This window comes from Macaca fascicularis, chromosome 1 (assembly GCF_037993035.2).
Source record: "Macaca fascicularis isolate 582-1 chromosome 1, T2T-MFA8v1.1".
Taxonomy (NCBI): Eukaryota; Metazoa; Chordata; class Mammalia; order Primates; family Cercopithecidae; genus Macaca; species Macaca fascicularis.
Genome location: NC_088375.1, coordinates 54934383 through 54958885, shown reverse-complemented (window position 1 = coordinate 54958885; position 24503 = coordinate 54934383). Strand labels below are relative to the sequence as shown.

The 24503-nt window shown below is 36.3% G+C and overlaps 1 protein-coding gene and 1 non-coding gene across 3 annotated transcripts in view; one reads left to right on the top strand and one right to left on the bottom strand.

Annotated features, from left to right (window-relative positions):
* CRB1 (crumbs cell polarity complex component 1) overlaps positions 1–24503 on the bottom strand; it is a 500591-nt gene that overhangs the window by 452235 nt on the left and 23853 nt on the right. The window lies entirely within an intron of this gene.
* On the top strand, positions 19524–19630 carry LOC123570823 (U6 spliceosomal RNA). The gene has a single exon (XR_006695034.1). It is a non-coding gene; the product is annotated as a U6 spliceosomal RNA (small nuclear RNA).

Below are 24503 nucleotides of genomic sequence, written 5' to 3'. Positions count from 1 at the left end.
AATAAAGAGACGAATTGAAGAAACAGAGAAATGGAAAGGCTGCAAGACTCATCTACCAGCTTTGATAACAGAGTAAAGGGTCCAGCTGAACTGAAATCCAGCTAAATTCATTTGTAATGCTGCTAAAAAGCACAGTGGCATGATCTTTCCAGCAGCAAAAAGAGTTCTAGCACAGAAGCAGAGCTGGCAGACTACAGGATTACTTCAGGAATGAGAGCTTTCAGAGTGGAAGGATAAGTAATAGGTGGAGGCCTTACAAGCAATGCTTAGAGACAATGGCAACTGAGGTAACTAATGAGGGAAGTTATGAACAGACAAGGAAAAAATGAGGTTTCATTGGATTAGAGGTATTTATGTGGTAGAGAAGCAGATGAAATGAGACTGAGGTTGAATTCAGACAGTGGGATATTGAAGTCTGTAAATATAAAAGAAAGAACTGATCAGGCTTGATCTTGGCTAAATTGGAACCATGGTGGAGATTGCAAAAAAATTCTTTGGTGTAGCCTAAGAAAACTATATAATGAATAGCTATTTAATAAAGTTCACCCCCACAAGTAGGTATTCAAGTAGATGAGGATCAATTCAGTGAAAGACTTGTAATGGTTAATTGTATATGTCAACTTGACCTGGCTAAGAGATGCCCAGATAACTTGTAAAACATTATTTCTGGGTGTGTAGTGGGGGTGTTTCCAAAAGATATTACCATCTGAATCAGTAGGCTGAGTAAAGAAGATCTGCCCTCTCCAAAGCAAGTGAGCATCATCCAATCCTTTGGGAATCCAAACAGAACAAAAAGGTGGAAGAAGGGCAATTTTACTCTCTCTTCTTGAGCTAGGACATTTCTCTTCTCCTTCCCTCAGACATTAGTTCTTAGGCCTTTGGTCTCTGGGACTTATTCCAGCGGCACCCCCCAGTTTTCAGGCCTTTGGACTTGGATCAAGAGTTACATCATTGGCTTCCCTGGTTCTCAAGCCTTCGGACTCAGACTGAATTACAACACTTTGGCTTTTCTGGTTCTCCAGCTGGCAGATGGCATATCATGGGAGTGAATGTGAGCCAATTTTCCTAATAAATTACACAAACATATACACACACACCAATCCTACAGGTTCTGTTTCTTTGTAGAATTCTGACTAATATAGGACTAAATATATCTTTTTCCCTAAAGACTTCTAAGACATCCTCCAAGTTTTTTCTACTGTATTCTGTGAGCTAGAGAGAAGTAGAATAAAGGAGAAAAATCAATTTCCTGCTGTTCAGAGAAAGTAGAAAATTATGTGAAACATTTCCTCAAAAGACATAGAATTTCATTACATGTAGCTTTACTCCACTTGGAGCCCTTCTGCTCACTGAGCATTTAAAAAAAGCAGGAATACAGATTTACACAAAATAAATTTTGATAAGTGTCTTAAACATATAAGTACATATATCAAATAAAGAGTTGTATATTTGAATCTGGAACTCATCAGAGAACTCTGAGTTAGATATATAAATTGACATAATGAGGCACATTAAGCTATTTGGAGAGATAATAACACTTAGCAGGTAAGAGGAGATTATTATAAAAAATAATAATAATAATAAAGGAATCAACAAGGACTAATCTCTGTGGCTCACTTAGCTCAGCAAATCTAAAAGAACAAGACCAAGAAAAAGCAGCCAGTGAGTAGAAGGAGAATCCAGAAAAGATGGTTACCTAGAAGGCCAAGAAGTATTTCTCTAAGAACAGAGTGATTAACTAAGTCATCTACTACTAAGATGATGACTGAGAGCTGGTTGTTAGTTTGGTGACATGAAAGTCACTGATGACCTTGATAAGAGAAATTTCAATGTGTTCAAGAGAAAATGCAAGGAGAAATAAATGCAGATTGAAAATGCAAGGGACATGTAAGGGATATGTATATATACATACATATATATAATACATATTGTAATGTGTGTCTGTGTGTGTGTATATGTGTGTGTGTGTGTGTGTGTATATGTTCTATATTATTATAGAACATTTAAATGCTGTTGGGAATGACCCAGTAGATAGGGAAAGTTGTGACACCTTTCTACTCTCCTACTATCCTACAGAAAGTTAAGAAAAGGAGTTTGTTTCAAAATCTGTGTTTTCAGAACTTAATCCACATCAGTGCTAGGTACTCATGAAGTATCAGAATGAATCACTCATTAAATTTGCTTTATTACCCCTAGCTCCAACACTTCAGATGTTGGTAATGGTATTGTTTTAAAAACGGAGTATTTCTTAAGTATAGGTCTGTCATTTTTCTTTGCACATTTGAGCAATTGATTGACAGGCAGAAGAGTCCTTTTTTCTCCAAAACAGGCATTATGTGCCAGTAATCAACATGCATTCAACTGCGGGCTCCTTCTTGTAATTACTAATGCTCATTTCCAACTAGGATGTGAACAGTTGAAAAGTACTGACTTGATAAATATTTTCTATGGCTAGATTCACATCAAAGAATTTAGATTTCTTGGACTGCAAGTAACAAATTACCTTAAGAAAATAATTTATTGGCAGCATACTCAGTGCAGCACAGAATAGATGAGAATTCAAGAGAATAGGTATGAATAGAATGGAACTATTGTGGTGTGGAGTCCAGACAATAAGCATCACACACAATTTCATAAGGAAAATACCATTCAAATGAGTGAATTTTAATTTTTTTTCCTATTTTTCCTTCAAAGTCCAGGAAGAGAGAGTCAGAGTAGCCTCCCTAGGGTAGGGCAGTGCACCTTGACTTGCAGTACAGTATTTTAAAACTACACTCAATGGAAAAGTATAACTCCCCAAAAGGAATTTAGCACACTGCTATCAAATGAAAGAGAAATGGATGCAGGCAACCGAAAGGAGAAATGACCATGAGAGACCTCAGGCAAAAAAATTAATTAAGTATTCATGACAGGTTTGAGTGTCCTTACCACGCTTTTAAAATTAAAAACAACAACAACAAAATCCAGTGAGTGAAGTCATTGTACATGATGGCACATGAAAAAATTAGACCCTGTTGAAGATAAGATCCGTCACAAAATCACTGACTACATTAAAGATGTGCATATATGTGTTACTGAGGTTTGCAATCATTGAATTGAGGTATACTTCCAGAATTATAGGGGAAACAAATATTATAAATTCTGGAAGTCATATAAGATAAAGCAATTATTTGATTAGCTTACTGGCATATATAAACTTACTTTATTCAAACCCTATAATTGCCTTCAGAAATTATTATATTTCATTTAAAGACAGATAAAGGTGTACTTTAAAAAACTGATTTGGAGTTCTGGAAGCAGCCCTGGTTCTAGTTAATTTATGTTCCTATTTGGAAATTAAGACAGCTGAAGCTTTTTTGCTTCTCCTCATTCAATTATCATCACTACAGAGAAGTAGAAATAGCAACAGAGCCTGACATTCAGGTAAGAGAGACGATATAAAAAAAACATATTCTGTTCATATCATAAATCACGGTGACACTACTAAGAAAAGAATGTGAACAATTCTGAGTAGTTGTCATCAATGACATCAATATTAATTTCAAAAATCATCTGTGGACTGAAACCTTTAGCTCCCTATAATATTTTTTCTTATATCTTGCTATAAATAATGATTGCACAGATTCTGTGTGAGTATCACTCATGACAAGGAATGGCCAAAAAAGTACAAAGGGATTCATGTGCTGACCCCTTGCTTTGGAGAACTTGTGTTGCCTTCCCAGGCAAATAATCACAAGGTACACAAGTCTGAAGAATCTCCAGGAAGCTTTCTATCAAATATATGTGTGGTGGCTTTCTTCCCATGAACTATACTTATATCTATAAATAAATGTATCTAGCCTCTCTGTAAAGAAGGAGAAGAGATATATGAATTAGGAGGATGAAGAGGTAGAGAATGGAGGCCCAGAGTTTGGATCAATAGCTGCCTGAAGCATTTTCACCATTAGCATCCCTAGGACATTTAGCGCTTTGGGAATATTTATTTGCCAATGTGTTTATTACAAAAACAAACCTCTCAAAATATCAGATCCAGACTTTTTTTTCTCTCACCTGGCTTACTTATAGGGGGTAATCGAAGCTATCAGCACAAAAAGCTTGTTATTTCCTTAAACCCTTAATAGTTTTTGGCAAATGAAACTATAAGCTTAAAAATTCAAACCCATTAAGAAAAAAATTCAAAACAAAGAAATTTTAGAGAAATTTTTCTTTATCAAATGATTCTTTGGTTTGCAAAAGGGTAAACCCATACATTATATTATGTACTTTCCAAAAATAATCTGTATTTTTAAAATCTTCCCTAAAAAGCAGATTTTTGGTAAAGTACGGTTGATGTAAATATTCATGTGTAATTTCTTTGTTGTAGCATTAAAAATCATTTGTGAAGCCCAAAATATATACCAGGTTTGGGGGAAAACATGTGAATTAATTCAATCTCTTACATGAAGAGCTTATATTAAAATTGGTATAAACAACCACAAAGTGGATTATAACATGATATACTGTTTTTAAAAATGTTCAAAGTGCTATGAAAGCATGAATGAAAAAGTGATTAATTCTTTCTAAAATTTCAGAGACAACTTCATAAGTGCCATTTTAAATAGACTTTTAAAGAATAAATAAGAATAAGTATGCCAAGTAGCAGAGTTTGATAAAGAAATTCAGGGCCCAGGAGAAAACAGAATGTATTTATTTGCAGAATCAGCAAATAATTGGAATTGCCTTGACTAAGGAATGCTGAGAGAGAAGTAATGAAAGGTATGTCTGCAAGAGTAGACTACGGGCAGATTTTGTGAGCGGAAATGTCATGCCAGTAAGTTTAGAGAGTCAACAAACAATTTTAAAGAGAGGAGTTGTGATGGTTAATTTTATGTGTCAATTTTACTAGACTAATGGATGTCCAGAGAGCTGGTAAAAAAATACTTTCTGGATGTGCCTGTGAAGGTATTTCCAGAGGGATTAGCATTTGAATTGATAATCTGAGTAAAGAAGATCTGCCTTCACCAATGTGAATGAGCGTCATCCAACCCACTGAGAACCCAAACAGAACAAGAAGACAGATGTAAGGGCGAATTTGTTCTGTCTGTTTGGGTTGACACATCCATCTTCTACTGCCCTCAGACATCGGAGCTCCTGGCCTTTGGACTTGAGCTGAATTAATCCACTGGCTTTTCTGGTTCTCCAGCTTACAGTATAAAGCTCATAGGACTTCTCATCCTTCATAATCACTTGAGCCAATTCCCATAATAATTTTTATGTATATAAACACACACATATATATAAAATCTCTTATTGGCTTTTTTCTGTAGAGTCCTGATATAGGAGTGATATAATCAGGCTAGTGATTTAAGTTTAAGAATGATAATTCTAGCTTAGTATGAGGGATAAAATGGAATCACTAGAATAATAGTGATTATAGTCATATAGGGCATGAAGGGGGAGAAGAGAATGCACTGTGGTTTGCAAGACCAACTTTACATAGCCACCTATTTCGAGACCTGAAAGCTAAGAATGGAATATGTTTTTATATATTTAAATGGTTAAAAAATCAAATAATATTCCATGACATGCAAAAATTATATAAAATTCAAGTTTCTATGTCCATAAAGTTTCACTGGAGCACAGCTATGTTCATTTGTATACATATTATCTATGATTGCATTCATACTACAATTGAGTAGAGACCACACGGCCCACAAAGCTTAAAATATTTACTACCTAGAACTTTACCAAAAAGATTGCTGACCCCTGATTTAGGGTGTGAACAAAACTGTGGATGGCCAGGTCCAATATGAGTTACATTAAGAAAGGTCCTACTACCATAAGTAAAAAGCAAAACCTAAAAATATTAATGGCTGAGTTATTAACCTAGTTCAATTTCTGGTAACTAACAAAGATCCCAAATAAGGAAAAATATAACTATCAGACAATATTGGATAAACTGACAGTAAGCAGACAATCTCTCCTCCTTCTATTTACCACCACATTACCAAGTGAAATTATTTAAAACACACACACATATCCCACACGCACATTCATGTGTTCACAAAGACATGAAAAATTTGGAAAGCCCATATTGCACTGAAAACTTGAGAAGCGAACAAGCTTTGGAGAAAAAAATTTAAGGAATTTCTGACAGATATAGTGTCATAAACAAAAGATTTAAGGAAGTCAGGTGTGTCCGGAATTGGTGGGTTCTTGGTCTCAGTGACTTCAAAAATGAACCCACAGACCTTCGCGGTGAGTGTTACAGTTCTTAAAGATGGTGTGTCCATAGTTTGTTCCTTTAGACGTTCAGAAGTGTCTGGAGCTTCTTCCTTCTGGTGGGTTCGTGGTCTTGCTGTCAAGAGTGAAGCTGCAGACTTTCACTTTCATGATGAGTGTTAAGCTCTTAAAGGCAGCATAGTCCCAAAGAGTCAGCAGCAGCAAGATTTATTGCAAAGAGTGAAAGAGCAAAGTTCTCACAGTCTGGAATGTGACCCGCGGGTTGCCACTGCAGGCTCCTGCAACCTGCTTTTATTCCTTTATCCGACCCCACTCACATCCTGTTGATTGGTCCATTTTACAGAGAGCTGATTGGTCTATTTTACAGAGAGCTGATTGGTCCGTTTTAACAGAGTGCTGATTGGTGCGTTTACAATCCTTGAGCTAGACACAAGAGTGCTGACTGGTGCCTTTACAATCCTTGAGCTAAACACAGAGTGCTAGACAGAAAAGTTCTCCAAGTCTCCACTAGGTTAGCTAGATAGAGAGTTAGCTAGATACAGAGTACCAATTGGTGTATTTACAAACTTTGAGCTAGACACAGAGTACTGATTGGTGTATTTACAAACCCTGAGCTAGACACAGAGTGCTGATTGGTGTATTTACCATCCCCTAGCTGGACATAAATGTTCTCTAAGTCCCCATCTGGCTCAGGAGCCCAGCTGGCTTCACCTAGTGGATCCTGCACACGGGCTGCAGGCAGAGCTGCTGGCTCGTCCTGAGCTGCACTTGCACTCTTCAGCCTTTGGGTGGTCCATGGGACTGGGCGCCATGGAGCAAGGGGCAGCGCCCACTGGGGAGGCTCCGGCGGCACGGTAGCCCACAGCAGAGGGGGAGCTCAGACATGGCAGGCAGCAGGTCCCGAGCCATGCCCCACGGGGAGGCAGCTAAGGCCCAGCAAGAATTTGAGTGCAGCACCGGCGGGCTGGCACTGCTGGGGGACCCGGCACAACCTCGGCAGCTGCTGGCCCAGGTGCTAAGCCCCACCGGCCGCTCCCCGTGCGGGGCCGCTGAGCCCGTGTCCGCCTGCTGGAACTTGCACTGGCCTGCCAGCTCCGCACGCAGCCCCGGTTCCCACCCGCACCTCTCCCTCCACACTTCCCGGCAAGCAGAGGGAGGAGGCTCTGGCCTCAGCCGGCCCAGAGAGGGGCTCCCACGGTGCCGGTGCCGTGGCGGGCTGAAGGGCTCCTCAAGCGCCACCAGAGTGGACGCTGAGGCGGAGGAGGTGCTGAGAGTGAAGGCTGCTAGCACACTGTCACCTCTCACCAGGGAGGATCAATATGTAACTTCCATTCTGGAGAAAGTGATTTCATTTGCCATGACAAAAGTAGAAGAGATATTTTGAGGAATAGGGATTAAAGGCTCAAGCTTTGATGTCAGCCAGTCCTGACCTTTAATGCTATCATTGTAACTTTATTCATTAAATAAATATTTAATAAATACCAACTGTATACCAAGCAATTACATGATATTATACAAGCTTAAAATCTCTGAACCTGTTTCTTAAGCCGGTTTCTTAAATGGTACCTTGCAGATCTATTGTGAAAATCAAATAACAACCACTACCACTACCACCATTAAAACAAAGACAACAACAACAACCAAAACACTTCTATTGTGCTTATGATGGGCTCAGCATTGCTTTAAGTATTTTATATACTAATTTATTTTAATTATAACACCATTTTACAGATAAGGAAACCAAAATACAGAGAAGTTAAGCAAATTGAACAATTTTCACAGCTTGTGAGGGAAGACCTGTGATTGGAAATCAGATACTCTGTATTCATAGTTCATGCTCTTAACCACTGTGTTTTATTATTTCTCCAAATAAGATAAAGTATGGAAAGTATCATGATGTCTGTGTTTCTGTTGTTCAATAAAAAATGGCAGCCGGGCTTGATGGCTCACGCCTGTAATCCCAGCACTTTGGGAGGCCAAGGCCAGCGGATCAGGAGGCGGGCAGATCAGGAGGTCAGGTTAACCGTCCTGGCTAACGCGGTAAAACCCGTCCCTACTAAAAATAGAAAAAATTAACCGGGCTTGGTGGCGGGTGCCTTTAGTCCCACCTACTCAGGAGGCTGAGGCAGGAGAATGGCGTGAACCCGGGAGGTGGAGCTTGCAGTGAGCTGAGATCGCACCACTGCACTCCAGCCTGGGCGACAGAGTGAGACTCCGTCTCAAGGAAAAAAAAAAAAAAAAAAAAAGGCTATAACTACATTTTATGGAAATCACTTAAAACTTCAATATAAAGTAAGGACTACCAAGTAGGCGGAATGGAAGACAGATGGAAATTATTTCATTTTTAAAACCTTTTTGCAGATTAATGACTTTCAGAAGAAGCTCTTCCAGGAGACACAAGGAAAAGAAAAACCATACCATACAAAAACCACATGGCAAGGAAACAGGGCTTCTTCTGACTGTGGTGCAGCTCCTCCTTGAAGCAGTAAGCTACTCTCCTAGGAAGGATGTCAGCCAGAGCCACACATGTGCCCATAATGAAGGTTAGATACAAAAGTAAATTAGACAGGAAAGCTAATGGCAGGTACTATAATACCAACAAACACAGGCTTGAACAGAGAAAATATTCCTTTGCTGTAACTACACAAGCCCCGTCTCTACGCCCCTATGCTGCTGAATCACTGAGCTGGTATAACGTATATCAACCAACCCTCCCATGTGATGTGATGTGATGCCATGCAATGCAATGTGATGTGATGTGATGTGATGTGATGTGATATGATGTGATGTGATGTGATGTGATCTCAGAAAGATGACATTAACAGAATGAAAGCAGACAGGAAGGGAGTCCTAAAATAATCTAACTGTAAAGTTTGCTGGAAAATACTAGTCATCTATATTTTAAAATGAGTAAAGAAGGAAAACAGGTCTTATGAAAAGATTTACCATCTAAAAGGAGTTTTGCACTATCTTTGAAATTAAAGATGAAGAGATGAAAGGAATTGACTGAATTAAAGGAAAAACATTAAGAAAATAATGCCACAGGATAATAGTAAAGAGTTTTGAAAAGATTTTCCCCTGCCTAACACTACACGTCAATATACATTTCCAATAGATTAATAATTTAAATGACAAATATAGTGCAATAAACTATGTAGAATAGAATACAGGTGTGACTATATGATTTGGAGTGGGAAAAACCTTCTCAACTAATAATAAAACACTAAAATACTGTAAGGAAAAAATATTAATATATTTGATCTTACTGAAAAGCAAACAGCAAACTGAGAAAATCTATATGGCAAGAGAGAAGCAGGAGTGCATGGTGCTTGTAGATATTGATCACAACCTGATATCCCAGTCATAAACCCTCCCAGAGTCACTCAAACTCAGAATAGTGTATAAATAGGGGAAAGACCACATAGCCTATTCCTTAGTTTCAAAATTCATGAAATACTTTTGCTAAATCCACTCTTGAATTTTTGCACTCTGGACTTTGCCTGCTACCTAGAATGTCAGAGTATTATCTTGCTTCTCTTATCTGAGTTAATCTTTCAGAATTTAGGTCCTAATTTTCTACCTCCTCTTACAACTTCTGTCTGATTTAGTCATCTTGCTTGCTTGTATCTATCACACCAATAGTTTTATTCTAACAAGGAAATCTTATAAAGCTCTTTCTCAAATCTCTAAACAATTTCAGGGTGCCAGGAAATAAAAACTCAGAACATTCATCTTCCTTAAATACTACTTTTCATGACCTCTCCTTACTTTAATTAGTTCAATACTATTTCCTGTCATATTATGAATTATCATCCCACAGCATTCAAAGCATCCTATAGTTAATACACTTCTAGTCTCTAACCATATTTCCTGTTCTCCTTCACTCAGAAATGTCCAAGAGCCTGCATGCATATCTTTCAAAATGAACGAGTTTATATCAACCTTTCCTAATTTGAAAATTCCATGTTCTTTGTACAAGATTATTATGACTTCACTGTAGTTATAAAAGTTTAGGGGAATAAAAACTGTATGTTCATCAAAAGGGGACTGGTTAAAATGTATGGTCTGAATACTTAATGGAGCATTAAGCAGCTGTTAAAGCAAAAAAGATAAATTATTTATTAGCTTGACTATAAAAATCTCCAAAGGATATTATAAAAAAGCAATGTGGAAAATGATATGTATGGTATGTATGCAACACTTGCATTACAAAAAGAAAGGTGTATGATTAAATTTATCTATTTACATATGCATAAAATGTCATTACAAGAAATAAAAAGAAAGACCAATAACTATTTATCCATGGCAAGAACACTTGGGTGGCTGAGAGACAGGCGGTCAGTTAGATAGGCTTTATAATATGCATTTTTGTATTTATCTTTTTAATTTTGAAAAGTCTAACTGTAGTATTTATTTTGAAGTTAAAGAAATAAAAGCTTCATGATCTACTTTGAGAAATCTGTTTCTTCTGTGGCCTTTCATCACATTTTGTTTTAATAAAAGCTTTTTAATTCTGTATCAGAGTTTAATCTTTATGAAGACATTTTAATCCATGATGAAAACCCAAATTAAAGTCAAAATTCACCTTCTTGTGGGGATCTCACAAGCTGGCCGGTATGTAGACAATGCTAACTGTACACAGTTTAATCATGACCTGATTCATTGTCCATGTATTTTAACATTAATTTCAGAAACATTAAAATGTAAAATAATAAGTTATTGTTATAATAAACAGAGAATCTTTAAGGCCCAGCCAACTCTCAATGCAATTAGATTTTCACTTACCTCGTTGATCTTCTTTACTTGTTTTTCTGTAAATGTATTTAAAGTATTTATTACACAATTTGGAGTTTGGTTATAATAAACACCATTTGCTTAACACTTATTTCAACCCTGCATGGATGTTGGGTAGTATTTTCCTATTTTGCAGATAAGTAAACTGAGGTCCAGTAACTGGTTAAGCAATTAAAAGGATTCAAAATCAGATCCGTCTGACTCCAGAGCCTTAGTGCTTCCACTAAATTATATTGTATTTTACACAATTTCTAATTATTTAATTAGCTAACTTTACAACAAATCAGCAGTAAATTATTTGCAGATGAGAAAATTGTGTTCCGTTTTGTCCAATCACAAACCTCGGAACTCAGTAAAAGGCTTTCAGACGATGAAGGCATTTTTCATAGAAAATAATGACATTTAGGAAAAGAGTCGCCTGACACACACTTATAATTGGAATATGAAAATGCACTTCTAGACTTAAAATATGCAATTTTATTTATTTAATGTAATAATCATTTTAGTGCCACAGTATTTTTAAATGGAAATATTTACAAGAGTTTATAATATTTATAATTCCTAAATAGTTAATATCAGAGTATACTATATATATGTTTCTAGATTTAATATTGACCAAAGCACCTATTCACGGTCAATTCGATGATTTAAGATGAAGAGTCATGTGAAATGATAGTTGTTGTTCCAAGGTTTCAAAGCTTAAACTTTCTTTAACATGCAGAGTTTCTCTGAACATTTTATATTTTACAGACCAAACAAACTGATTCAGATAAGATGCTAGCTATTCTCTGGGGGAACTCCTGGAAGCAATGGTGTGTGATACAGTTCTGCTTACTTTTGATGAATTCCTCCACGAAAAACATGTTTTCTGTGTGTTTCATGTGGTTGATACCACCAGGGAGCAATTCCACTGTCACTGATGAATGCTAGCAAGGTCAGACCTTGTCAGTGCAAATGAAAGTCTTGTGATTAGTATTCTGTACCTTCTTACTAATGAACCTTCTAATCATGAAATCTGTCTGTATTTATAATCTTCTTCTAGCTGCTAAGTGCCCTTGAAAGGTTAGATAAATGGGAAATAATACTATTGGTTTGGTGTTCTTTTCTTGCATAATGTCTTTCAAGTTTAGTGTTCGACTTGCTGTTTATGACTCTTATGGTTAACACTATAACAATGACAACCTTGCAACCTTGGTTATAGAATTTCAACATGCAAAATAAGTTACAAACATACAAAAACATTTATAATAAGAAATATTTGTGGGAACATTCAGGTTTCTTGGGGAATGTTTTGACAGTAGAAAAAAATACATAACAGTATTTGTAGCAGACTTTTCTAGAAGAAAAAATTACAAGTAAAAAATTTTGCACTAACCAAGAATGGTAAAAGAGTGATTTTTGACATCAATGTTTAAGGAAAATTTATTCAACATAACCTGAGTAGCTTTTGGCGTAAACTAAAAACTGTATATATACATTTTTAACAGTAAGGGGATTTACTTATGATTGCTATAGATAATTATATTTCCCTAAAACTGAGTACAGTCTATCAGAATTTATACATTCATTTTTCTCTTAGTTTTGGTAGAGGAGGTACTCTACTCACTGTTAATAAAATGTAAGTAATTCCATGATATAAGCCAGGTATCAGCAAACTTTCTTTAAAGGCTCAGACAGTAAATATTTTAGGCTTTGTGAACCATAGACTCTCTGATACAGTTACTCAACCTCAGCCATTGTAGCATAAAAGGAATTGTAGACAATATGAAAGTGAATGTGACTATATTGCATTAAAACGTTACTTATAGACACTGAATTTTGAATTTTATGTAATTCTCATGTGTCATGAAATGGTATTCTTCCTTTTATCTTTTTTTCAATCACTTAATTATCTAAAATAATTCTCAAAACTTCTTCCAGGAAACTGTAGTAGACAGGCTTTTCCCATTCTTTCTTCTAAAGATAACTAGAAACCTTGGACATTTTATATAAAATAAATATACGGAGACTCTAAAAGGTAGTGAGAAGAAAGCAGACCATCTACACGACTCAGGGCACAAGAAATGACATAGTGGTAAGCTCCTTGGGTTTTCTTTTGGACTCGTATGACTTGGAACTGAAGAAGTCAGCAACCCAGAAATGCCAATGAATACAGACAAAAAATAAAAATAAATAAATAAAATCCTGCTCTCTTTAGCAAAAGGACCAGGAAAGGGGCAACCCAGTAATACAGAAAACTTGCATACTGTAACTGTTCTACTCCAGCTAAACACCACAGAAAGAACTGTGTCCCTACCTCTGCCTATGCCAGCATAGGCTGAGTGGGTTGTCACCCTTACCAGGCTCTAACAAGTTACCCTAACGTTCCTGCTGTGGTGTCAGAGAGACTGAGTAGATACTGGGACTTTCATCTCTATCAGGTGGCAACAAGGTTCCTCCCATACTTCCAGTGTAGACTACTTGGGGAGCCTGAATTTCCTGGCATACCCAACAGTTATGAAGTACCCCTCCCCACTATGGTGGTGTCATAGGAGCCCTCCTGGAAAGTTAGAACTTTTGCCCCCAACCAATGTCAGTGAGGACATATCCCCCAAGTGTGGTGACAGTGGAAGGCACATGGGAGCAATAATAAAGCATTCCTTTTTCTCTTATCAAGAAAAATATCAGTGGACGTCACAGAGGACACCCACTCTTAGGTGTCAGCATAGATCATGTAAGGAACCTGCCCTTCTTCTCCCTGACCTGCCAGTAGCAAGGAACATCCATCCCTTTCCCATGCTGGAGCAGTGTCAGAGGAAATCAGCTAGTACAGAAAGCTTAAATAGACCCGGGGACCCTTAACACAACATGCAAAATTTCATGTTTCAGTAAAAAATTACTCAAAACAGCAAAAAGCAAAAATATCTCAAGGTGAATGGAAAAAAAAAGAAAAGACAATCCGTAGATGTCAATACCAAGGTGATAAAGATGTTAGAGTGAATTATAATAAGCTTTTAATATCTGTCTTTTTTTTTTTAAGAGATGGGATCTACCTTTGCCTCCCAGGCTGGAATGCAGTGGCTATTCACAGGCACAAGCATAGTATACCGTTACCTCAAACTCCTGGGCTCAAGTGATCCTTTGACCTCAGCCTCGTGAGTATCTGGGACTACAGATGCACATCATTGTGCCCAGCTAACAAAGATTTTAAAGCAGCCATCATAGAAATGCTTCCATGAGCAATTACAAATATTCTTGAAGTGAAAAAAATTTTAAAGCCTCTTAAAGAAATAGAAAGTCTCAGAAAAGAAGTATACAAAAGAACCAAATAAAAAAAGTTAGAACTACAAATATGATAACCTAAATAAACAGACAAACAAACCTCAATAGATAAGTTTGACAGCAGCCTGGAGGGAACAGAGGAAAGAAGCAGTGATATAAAAGATAGAACAATAGAAATTGCCCAATCTGAGCAACATAAAGAAAATAGAAGGAAAAAAATACATTAAGCATAAGGAATCTGTGGGACTATAACAAAAATATCTACCGTTTGTGTGATTAGAGTCTTTGAAAGAGAGGGGATGTAGATGAGACAAAAAAAAAAAGAGAAAAAACTATTTGAAGAAATAATGGCTGTAAGCTTCACCATTTGGAAAAAGACATAAAACTACAGATTCAAGAAGGTGAACAAATTCCAAACAGAATATACTCAAATAAATACACCAAGAAAATTATCACGAAAGTTTTGAAAATTAAAGACAAAGAAAAAATCTTGAAATCAATGAAAGGGAAATTACACCCTACCTGTAAGTAAAAATCTATTTTTATGACAGAGATTTCCCATCAGAAACTGTGGAGGTGAAAAGCAAATAAGAAAACACTTTTCAAGTTCAGAAAGAAAATTGTCAACACCAAATCTTATATTCAGAAAATATATATATTTTAAGGATGAAACAGATATCAAGACATTCTAAGGCAAAGAAAAATGAAGATAATTTGCTGCCAGCAGATCTACATGAAATAAAAATTGCTTATGGAAAGAAAAAACCTGTACCAGCCACTGCAAAAACATACCGAATTGTAAAGACCATCGACACTTTGAAGAAACTGCATCAACTAATGCGCAAAATAACCAGCTAGCATTATAATGATAGGATCAAATTCACACATAACAATATTAACCTTAAAAGTAAACAGGCTAAATGCCCCATATAAAAGACACAGACTGGCAAATTGAATAGAGTCAAGACCCATTGGTGTGCTGTATTCAGGAGACACAACTCACGTGCAAAGACACACTGGCTTAAAATAAAGAGATGGAGGAGTATTTGCCAAACAAATGGAAAGAAAAAAAAAAAAAAAGCAGGGGTTGCAATCCTAGTCTCTGATAAAACAGACTTTAAACTACAAAGATCAAAAAAGACAAAGAAGGCCATTACGTAATAGTAAAGACATCAATGCAACAAGAAGAGCTAACTATCCTAAATATATATGCACACAATACATGAGCACCAAGATTCATAAAGCAAATTCTTGGAGACCTACAAAGAGACTGAGACCCCCACACAATAATAGTGGGAGACTTTAACACCCCACTGTCAATATTAGACAGATCAACGAGTCAGAAAGTTAACAAGGATATTCAGGACTTGAACTCAGTTCTAGACCAAGCAAACCTACAGACATCTACAGAACTCTCCACCCAAAATCAACAAAATATACATTCTTCTCAGCACCACATCACACTTATTCTAAAACTGATGAGATAATTGAAAGTAAAACACTCCTCAGCAAATGCAAAAGAATGGAAATCGTAACAGTCTCTCAGAGCACCATGCAATCAAATTAGAACTCAGGATTAAGAAACTCACTGAAAACCATACAACTACATGGAAACTGAAAACTTCTTCCTGAATGACTACTTGGTAAATAATGAAATTAAGGCAGACATAAATAAGTTCTTGGAAACCAATGAGAACAAAAATACAACATACCAGAATCTCTGGGACACTGCTAAAGTAGTGTTTAGAGGGAAATTTATAGCACTAAATGCCCATAGGAGAAAGTGGGAAAGATCTAAAACTGACACTCTAACATCACAATTAAAAGAACTAGAGAAGCAAGAGCAAACAAATTCAAAAGTTAGCAAAAGACAAGAAATAACTAAGATCAGAGCAGAACTGAAGGTGATAGAGACATGAAAAACCCTTCAAACAATCAATGAATCCAGGAGCTGTTTTTTTAAAAACAAAATAGATCAACTGCTAGCCTGACTAATGAAGAAGAAAAGAGAGAAGAATCAAATGGATGCAATAAAAAATGATAAAGGAGATATCATCACTGATATCACAGAAATACAAACTACCATCAGAGAATACTATAAACACCTCTATGCAAATAAATTAGAAAATCTAGAAGAAATGGATAAATTCCTGGATACATACACGCTCCCAAGACTAAACAAGGAAGAAATTGAATCCCTGAATAGACCAATAACAATTTCTGAAATTGAGGCAGTAATAAATAACCTACCAACCAAAAAAAGTGCAGGAACAGACTTATTCACAGCCGAATTCTACCAGAGGTACAAAGAGGAGTTGGTACCATTCCTTCTGAAACTATTCCAAACAATAGAAAAAGAGGGACTCCTCCCTAACTCATTTTATGAGGCCAGCATCATCCTGATACAAAACGTGGCAGAGACACAACAACAAAAGAAAACTTCAGGCCATTATCTCTGATGAACATCAGTGCAAAAACCCTCAATAAAATACTGGCAAACTGGTTCCAGAAGCACATCAAAAAGCTTATCCACCACAATCAAGTTGGATTTCATCCCTGGGATGCAAGGCTGGTTCAACATATGCAAATCAATAAACGTAATCCATCTCATAAACAGAACCAATGACAAAAACCACATGATTATCTCAAAAGATGCAGAAAAGGCCTTTGATAAAATTCAACACCCCTTCATGCTAAAAAAAAACTCTCAATTAACCAGGTATTTATGGAACGTATCTCAAAACCATAAGAGCTATTTATGACAAACCCACAGCCAATATCACACTGAATGGGCAACAGCTGGAAGCATTCCCTTTGAAAACCGGCACAAGACAAGAATGTCCTCTTTCATCACTCTTAATCAACAGAGTTCTGCCCAGGGCAATCAGGCAAGAAAAAGAAATAAAGAGTATTTAAATAGGAAGAGAGGAAGTCAAATTGTCTCTGTTTGCAGACGACATAAGTGTATATTTAGTAAACCCCATCGTCTCAGCCCAAAATCTCCTTAAGCTGATAAGCAACTTCAGCAAAGTCTTAGGATACAAAATCAATGTGCAAAAATCACAAGCATTCCTATACACCAATGAGACAAACAGAGAGCCAAATCATGAGTGAACTCCCATTCAAAATTGCTACAAACAGAATAAAATACCTAGGAATACAATTTGCAAGGGATGTGAAGGATCTCTTCCAGGAGAATTACAAACCACACTCAAGGAAATAAGAAAGGACACAAAAAATGGAAAACATTCCATGCTCACGGATGGGAAGAATCAATACCATGAAAATGGCCGTAGTGCCCAAAGCAATGTATAGATTCAATGCTATCCCCATCAAGCTACCATTGACTTTATTCAGAGACTTAGAAAAAAAACTACTTTAAAAGAAGAGCCCCATATAGCCAAGACAATCCTAAGCAAAAAGAACAAAGCTGGAGGCATCATACTACCTGACTTCAAACTATACTACAAGGCACAGTCACCAAAACAGCATGGTACTGGTACCAAAACAGATATATAGACCAACAGAACAGGACAGAGGCCTCAGAAATGACACCACACATCTACAACCATCTGAACTTTGACAAACCTGACAAAAACAAGCAATAGGGAAAGAATTCCTTATTTAATAAATGGTGTTGGAAAAACTCACTAGGCATATGCAGAAAACTGCAACTGGTCTTCTTCCTTACACCTTATATAAAAATTAACTCAAGATGGATTAAAGACCGAAATGTATGACCTAAAACCGTAAAAACCCTAGAATAAAACCTAGAGAATACCATTCAGGATGTAGATATGGGCAAAGACTTCATGACTAAAACATCAAAAGCAATGCCAACAAAAGTCAAAATTGACAAATAGGATCTAATTAAAGTAAAGAGCTTCTGCACAGCCAAATAAACTATCATCAGAGTGAACAGGCAACCTACAGAATGGGAGGAAAGTTTTACAATCTATCCATCTGACAAAGGGCTAATATCCAGAATCTACAAGGAGCTTACAAAAGAAAAACAAACAACCCCATCAAAAAGTGGGTGAAGGATATGAACGGGCATTTCTCAAAAGAAGACATTTATGAGGCCAACAAACATATGAAAAAAGCTCATCATCAATGGTCATTAGAGAAATCCAAATCAAAACTACAATGAGATACCATCTTATGCCAGTTACAATGGTGATCATTGAAAAGTCAGGAAACAACAGATGCTGGATAGTATGTGGAGAAATAGGAACACTTTTACACTGTTGGTGGGAATATAAATTAGTTCAACCATTGTGGAAGACAATGTGGTGATTCCTCAAGGATCTAGAACCAGAAATACCATTTGACCCAGCAATCCCATTACTGGGTATGTACTCAAAGGATTATACATCATTCTACTATAAAGACACATGCACCCATATGTTTACTGCAGCACCGTTCACAACAGCAAAGACTTGGAACCAAACCAAATGCTCATCAATGATAGACTGGATAAAGAAGTGGCACATATACACCACGGAATACTATGCAGCCATAAAAGTAGGTAAGTTCATATCCTTTGCAGGGACATGCATGAAGCTGGAAACCACCATTCTCAGCAAACTAACACAGGAACAGAAAACCAAACACTGCATGTTCCCACTCATAAATGGGAGTTGAAGAATGAGAACACATGAACACAGAGAGGGGAACGTCACACACTGGCACCTGTCAGGGGGTGGGGGGTATGGGAAGGGATAGCATTAGAAGAAATACTTGATGAAGATGATGGGTTGATGGGTGCAGCAAACCACCATGGCATGTGTATACCTATGTAGGAAACCTGCATGTTCTGCCCATGTATCCCAGAACTTAAAGTATAATAAAAAAAAAAGTTCTCTAAACATAAAGGAAACTATAAAGAAAGGACCTTTGGAACATCAAATAAAGAAAGACATGGTAAGCAAAAATACAAGTGAAGACAATAGATTTTTCTTCTCCTCTTGAGTTTCCTAAATTATATTTAAGATTGAAGCAAAAATTATAACACTGATGTTGTTCTATGTGAATGTAGAGGAGATATTTGAGATAATTATATGATAAATGGGGGAGACTAAAGGGGCATAAAGGAAGGTAAAGTTTATACACTTCATTCTAATTGGCAAAATTATGACACAAATAGACTATGATAGATATTATATATAATTACAAATTATAATTATTTATAATTTTTATAAAAATATATAGTAAGTTATTTAGAGCAACCATTAAAAAGCTTTACAGTGCTTGCTTCGGCAGCACATATACTAAAATTGGAACGATACAGAGAAGATTAGCATGGCCCCTGTGCAAGGATGACACGCAAATTCATGAAGTGTTCCATATTTTTATGGAACCAAAAAGAGCCCCCATCTCCAAGACAATCCTAAGTCAAAAGAACAAAGCTGGAGGCATCACGCTACCTGACTTCAAACTTTACTACAAAGCTACAGTAACCAAAACAGCATGGTACTGGTACCAAAACAGAGATATAGACCAATGGAACAGAACAGAGCCCTCAGAAATAATACCACATATCTACAGCCATCTGATCTTTGATAAACCTGAGAAAAACAAGAAATGGGGAAAGGATTCCCTATTTAATAAACAGTGCTGGGAAAATTGGCTAGCCATAAGTAGAAAGCTGAAACTGGATCCTTTCCTTACTCCTTATACGAAAATTAATTCAAGATGGATTAGAGACTTAAATGTTAGACCTAATACCATAAAAACCCTAGAAGAAAACCTAGGTAATACCATTCAGGACATAGGCATGGGCAAGGACTTCATGTCTAAAACACCAAGAGCAACGGCAACAAAAGCTAAAATCTACAAATGGGATCTAATTAAACTAAAGAGCTTCTGCACAGCAAAAGAAACTACCATCAGAGTGAACAGGCAACCTACAGAATGGGAGAAAATTTTTGCAATCTACTCATCTGACAAAGGGCTAATATCCAGAACCTACAAAGAACTCAAACAAATTTACAAGAAAAAAACAAACAACCCCATCAAAAAGTGGGCAAAGGATATGAACAGACATTTCTCAAAAGAGGACATTCATACAGCCAACAGACACATGAAAAAATGCTCATCATCACTGGCCATCAGAGAAATGCAAATCAAAACCACAATGAGATACCATCTCACACCAGTTAGAATGGCAATCATTAAAAAGTCAGGAAACAACAGGTGCTGGAGAGGATGTGGAGAAATAGGAACACTTTTACACTGTTGGTGGGATTGTAAACTAGTTCAACCATTATGGAAAACAGTATGGCGCTTCCTCAAGGATCTAGAACTAGAAGTACCATATGACCCCGCCATCCCATTACTGGGTATATACCCAAAGGATTATAAATCATACTGCTATAAAGACACATGCACACGTATGTTTATTGCAGCACTATTCACAATAGCAAAGACTTGGAATCAACCCAAATGTCCATCAGTGACAGACTGGATTAAGAAAACGTGGCACATATACACCATGGAATACTATGCAGCCATAAAAAAGGATGAGTTTGTGTCCTTTGTAGGGACATGGATGCAGCTGGAAACCATCATTCTCAGCAAACTACCACAAGAACAGAAAACCAAACACTGCATGTTCTCACTCATAGGTGGGAACTGAACAATGAGATCACTTGGACTTGGGAAGGGGAACATCACACACCGGGGCCTATCATGGGGAGGAGGGAGGGGGGAGGGATTGCACTGGGAGTTATACCTGATGTAAATGACGAGTTGATGGGTGCTGACGAGTTGATGGGTGCAGCACACCAACATAGCACAAGTATACATATGTAACAAACCTGCACGTTACGCACATGTACCCTAGAACTTAAAGTATTAAAAAAAAAAAAAAAAAGCTTTACAAAGGGATACACTAGAAAACATTATAGAGATATTAAAATGGATATATCAAAACTAGAATTCAGAAAAAAGAAAATAGGGAAATTAAAATCAAGAAAACAAACAGAAAACAAAAAATAAAACTGCAGATGTTATCCCTAACGTATCAATAATTATATTATTTGTAAGTGGGTAAAATATATCAATTAAAAGACAGATTTACAAAGTAGATTTTAAAACATGACCTAACTATATGCTGTCTATAAGAAACCCATACAAACTATGACAATATAGACAGATTGAAAGTAAAATGATACTAAGAGATATATCATTTAAACACTGACTAATATTAATAGTAAGTAAGGTCAACTTTACAGCAAAGAAAATTACCAGACAGAAACATTTTACAAAGCAAGAATATATTGCATTCCTAAATGGGTATGTCTCCAAGATCAGAACTGCAAAATATATGAAGCAAACATTGATAGAACTTAAAAGACAAATAGACAAGACAAATAATTATAGTTGAGAATTTTAATTTTTGATATTTTAATATCAAAATTTGATATAAATATTAGACAAAAAATTCGGAAAGAATCTAGAAGAAACTCAACAACATGATGAAACAATATAATCTAATCGACTTTTATAGAACACTCCACCTAACAGCAGAATACACATTATTCTCAAGCTTGCATGGAAGATGTACCCGGATAGACTATAACCTGAGCTATAAAAAAATCTTAGTACATTTCTAGAATTAAAATTATATAGAGCTTGATATCCCTGGAACTGACAGAATATGCAAATGGACAACTGACGAGTAAGTAAGGAATGCATCTATCCAAGGCAATACTGTTCTATACATAAGTACACAGAAGACTAGGATGTGAAAGACACTTTTCACAGTTCAATATATTTCTTATGATTTCTTTCTATGTTTTTGTTCTTTTGTGATATATTTTTTTCTATTTTTACAATAGCTGGTGAATTTTTTTTTTTTTTGAGACATTTTCGCTCTTGTTGCTCAGGCTGGAGTGCAGTGGCATGATCTCAGCTCCCTGCAACCTCTGCCCCCCAGGTTCAAATGATTTTCCTGCCTCAGCCTCCCAAGTAGCTGGGATTATAGGCATGCTCCACCACGCCAGCTAATTTTGTATTTTTAGTAGAGATGGGGTTTCTCCATGTTGGTCAGGCTGGTCTCAAACTCCTGACCTCAAGTGATCTGCCTGCTTTGGCCTCCCAAAGTGCTGGGATAACAGGCATGAGCCACCATACTCTGTCTAGTTGGTGGTTTTTTTACTGACATGTAGGGTAAACATATACAATCATGTACTTAACTGTAAAGAGATTTCACATTTAAGAAAAAAAGATCATACTTTCAAAAATATTTAAGGCAAGAAAAATGTAAAGGGAAAAAAGCAGAATAATAAGATCAAAGCAATATTGTCTACAATATTGAGATAAGTATAATGATATCCATATAAATAAGCATATATGAAAATATCAATTGATTAACATTAATATTAGTTCACATCTGTTGGGAAATTGGGGATCATTTTATTTGTCTTCATTTGTTTCTGTGTTTCCACATTCTTATGGAATTGGAATGTAAACTTATTAAAAAAAATCTATACAGTTTGTTCTCTGACAATAAAATCAATATAAATCAAGAACAGAAAGGTAACAGGAAAATGTCCAAACCCTCGGACACTTCAAACACATGCTTCTAAATAATCCATGGAGGAAAAAGGAAGTCTCAAAAAATTTTAAGAGCATATTAAACTCAGTGAAAAGTGAAAATACAACATATAGATATTTGTAGGACACAGTGAAAGTAGTGCTGAGAGGAAAATTAATAGCACTAAATGCATTCATTAGAGAAGATAAGTCTCAAATCCATAATTGAAGCTACTGTCTCAAGAACCTAGAGAAAGAAGACCAAAAAAATACAAAGCAATCAGAAAGAAGAAAATAATAAAGAGCAGAAATCAATAAAATTGAAAACAAAATAGAGAAAATCAGTGAAAGGAGAGCTGATCCTTTCAAATAATCAATAAAATTGATGAACCTCTGCCAAAATGACATGCATTTAAAAAGAGAGAAAAGACGAATTATGAATATCAGAAATGAAAGACAAGTCGTCACTACTGATCCCATGGACAATAAAAAGGATTACTATGAACAACTGTGTCTACAAATCTGGTAACTTAAACGAAATGGACCAATTCTTTTAGCGACACCAACTACAAAATTTACGTAAGAAATAATAAATAACTGGAATGTCTATTGTCTAAATGTTTGTGTCCCCCCCAAAAAATTCATATATTCAAACCTAATACCTACAGTAATAAAATTAAGAGGTGAGGCCCTTGTGAATGGGATTAGTGATCTTATAAAGAGGTTGAAGGGAGCTGCCTTGCCCCTTTCACCATGTGAGGATGCTGCAAGAAGATGCCATCTTTGAGAAAGAGGCTGTCACCAGATATCAGACTTCCCAGCCTCCAGATCTGTAAGAAATAAATTTCTATTGTTTATATATACCCAGGTTAAATTAATTTGTTATGACAGCCAGAATGGTCTGAGAAAGGCCAATATGTGATAAAGAAATTGAATCAATAGTTAGTAATCAATATAATTAATAATCTTCTGAAATAAAAGCACTGTGTTCTGTTTTTTTTTTTTTTTTTTTTTTTTCTGGTAATTTCCACCAAACATCTGAGGAATAAATGATCCAAACTCTCTACAATCTCTGCCAGAAAATAGAAGCAAAGAGAGTATTTGCTGACTCATTCAAGGTCAGCATTGCCCTAATGCCTAAAACAGGTAAAGAAATTATAAAAAAGAAAAACTACGGGCCAATGTTTCTCCTGAACATAAATGCAAAAAATATCAATAAAATACTAGCAAGTTGAATTCTTAAAAATTCTTTTAAAAAAGCTTAAAGAGAATTATATACCACGACAAAATGAGATTTATTTCAGGTATGCAAGGCTGGTTCAACATTAGAAAATCAACGTAATCCACCATATCAACAGGCTTACAGAAGAAAAATCATATTGTTAGATGCATAAAAACCCTTTGAAAAAAGTTAACTCCCATATATGATAGAAATTCTTAGAAAAATAGGGATAGAGGGGAACTTCTTTAACTTGATAAAGAGCATTACAAGCAAACCCCACAGCGAGCATTATTTTTAATAGGGAAAGACAGAATATTTTCATCCTAAGATTACGGAAATGTCAAGAATGTGCACTCCTCACCTCTCTTATTCAACATGGTACTGAAAGTTTTAGCCAGTGCAATAAGGCAATAAAAGCCAGCCAGGTGCAGTGGCTTACACCTATAATCCCAGCTCTTTGGGAGGC